Consider the following 3126-nt stretch of genomic DNA (forward strand, 5'->3'; position numbering starts at 1 on the left):
ACTCCCCTAAAGTAATCTGATAAACTCTTCCGCTTTTGCCGCGCTGATGGCATCATTATAATACTTCTCGTTGAACAGAGTCTGAAACTTTTCCCAGCTCAGAGCATTGATGTTTCTGGTCTGGGATATAACCTCCCACCAAATTCGGGCATCTTCCTGAAACATATACGTGGCACAAGCCACCCTCTCATTACCAATCACCCTCATGAAGTCCACGATGGTGGTAATCATGCTCATCCATTGCTCTGCTTTTGCAGGATCTGCACTACCTTCAAACACTGGAGGTTGCTGCTTTCTGAACCTTTCATAAAGAGACTCCCATTTATTACCAATCTCTGCCTGTTGCTCAACTACTGGCACCGATACAGGAGGTGCCTCAGGTACACTGGCTATTACAGGAATCTGCTGTTGTCTCAGAAGGCGAAGTTCTTCTCCCTGCCTCAATACTTTAGCATGCAGCTCATTGAATAATTGCTGCCAGTTCTCAGGAGTTGGCTGTGGAATCTGACTCTGGTTATTATTCTGGCCTTGATCATTCGGGCTGTTGACCGCATTTTTGGCCAACGACGTGTGAACGTCAAAAATGATAAAACCTTCAAGAGAAAATAAACGACACAGACGATTTTTATAGTGGTTCAGCCCCAATGTGATGGTAATAGCCTAATCCACTTAGAGTTGTGATTATAGATCTGCACTCAAGATCAGATGAACCTGATTCAACTGAGTTTCTTTAATGCAGATTACAAGAATACAAGCATTTCTCAAATACAAGTACTCTCTCTCTCTAGAAAATTCGGATCAAAAGTTCAAAAGTCCAAAAGTCTCCTTTATGATGCCATAAGCCTTGTATATATAGGCTCAGGATCATACAGATGATATCCCTCATAATTGGGATATTTTATTATTCTCATTATATTTAAATTACATTAATATTCAAAACGTAACAATACACTATATTCGTGGGATAAATGAGAGATTCCCGCGCAAGCCAAGACCGATTCTTGTTGAAGCCATTTCTGGGAATCTTGACGTAGTCCTGCTCTATCTAGTAGATCCATATCATATTCAAGCTGGTCTGCCACACCTTCATTGGGCAGACACACACCTGACTGGGCAGACATGCACTTGACTGGGCAGACATGGACTTGGCTGGGCAGACAGGTCATGACTGGTCGGACATGGTCATGACTGGTCGGCATGGTCTTGACTGGTCGGACATGGTCATGACTGGGCAGATAAGGACATGCCTAGGAAGACAAGGTCATGCCTGGGCAGACAATTATATGACTGGTCGGACATGGTCAAGCCTGGTCGGTCATGACACTTGACTGGCCAGTCAAAATTCTTCATTGGTCTACCGAGTCACTCCTAAGCGGGTCACTTTATCACAACTCTGAGGAGCCAATATATTTATTGACTATTAATGTGTCGTTTATGGACCATGTACTGCCACTTGTCACCTCTATCACCACGTCATCGATCTCCAATTTTTGGGGATAACATTTGCCCCCCAAGTTTATTATACGATTTTCTCGTATGATAAACTTTTCTTCTAGCAAAATGTTCTCGAGGTCATTCAAAATCTCCTACCCGGTCAATAACTTTCACGTAAACCCACGACTGAACTTGTCTTTTGATTTCTTCAAATTCTATTTTTTGATCTTGTGGTAGTATGTGTTTTGGATGAGAAATGGTGTTTGTGCTAGATGGAATTTAGGGCTTTGCTTTTCTTGGCTTAGGGTTTATGGTGAGGTTCGGGTATGAGACATGGAATATGGCCGTTTGACCATGTGTTTTTTTTTCTTTGTAAAAAGTATGGTCCGATCGGACCATACATTAGCCCCTTGGCCTCAAGATGCATCTGATCGGATGCCAGCTTTGGCTTGGACTAGGCCCCTCGGATATCCTTGGACACACACCTCGGCACCATGGCTCCTCGGATGTGTGCTGCTCGGACGGACGAATGCTGCTTGGACACAGCCGCTCGGACACAGCCTAAGGCTTAGCACCTCAGCCGCATGGACGAATGCCACTTTCCGCTCGGACACGGGCCTGGCTACTCGGACACAGCCCCACTCGATCGGACGCAGCCCAATCTGCCTAAACACAGCCCCAATCCACTCGGACACAGCCTTCTCCTCCTCGGATGCACATCCACTCAGATGCACACATGCCTTGGACACGTACGCTGGCTGGTCGGACACGCGTGCCTCCGCTCGGACACCAAAGGGCAGCTACTCAGACGCCTTGGCCAATCCGGTCGGACATCAAGGGGCAGCTGCTCGGATGCCGCGCCTTAGGCACTGATAACTCTACAAAATAGAGTTATTTTACCATATTTTATATGCTAATTATTGCTTAGTTCTTGAATTTTTAATTAACTTATTAAGTTTTTATGTAATTTTTAATTTATTAGTCTTTTTGTAGTTTTCTAGATTTTTTTATGTTTTTATAGTTATTATATTGTATTATGTTGTAATTTAATTATTTAAATTATTGTTGTGTGTTTAGTGGTAAAAATAAATGCATATTTATTCAACTTAAGTGTCAAAACAAATTAAGTTTAAATTAATATTTTCTTTAAATTAATGAGATGTATTTGTATGTTGAAAATATTTATTTGAAGTTAATTTATACTATTTTATAGAAATTAATTTGCATTTTTTTGCATTTTTATTTAAAGGAAATCAATGATGGAAGTGGCATTTATGAAAAGAAGGCAAAGATATTGGCACAAGGCCATATACTCCATTCAGCCGGCCCAACAACAAGGCCCAGGCGTGGCCTTCTTCAGCCTTCAAGCCTCTCCTCCAAGCTGCCTCTTCCATCTCCTCTCCAGGCGTACGGCTTCAGCCTTCATCAATCACCAAAGCATATGCATATATGCATCTGCCAGCATCTCAGCCCAACGTGGGCCTTCCTCCTTCAGCAGCCCAACCAGGCCTGGCCCGCCTAGCTGCTCCCAGCTGCCTTTTTTCAGCAGTCCAAGCCCACGGCCTGCCTCCAAAAGCCCAGACGCCAGGCCCACGGTTCCCAGCCATCTGTCCCCAGCAGCCTCCAATGTCCCTGCCGTACAGCACCTCTTGAGCCCATAAAATTGCATTTTGTCCCCTATGACAAAAATGC

The sequence above is a fragment of the Humulus lupulus genome, chromosome 3, assembly GCF_963169125.1.
Source record: "Humulus lupulus chromosome 3, drHumLupu1.1, whole genome shotgun sequence".
Classification (NCBI taxonomy): Eukaryota; Viridiplantae; Streptophyta; class Magnoliopsida; order Rosales; family Cannabaceae; genus Humulus; species Humulus lupulus.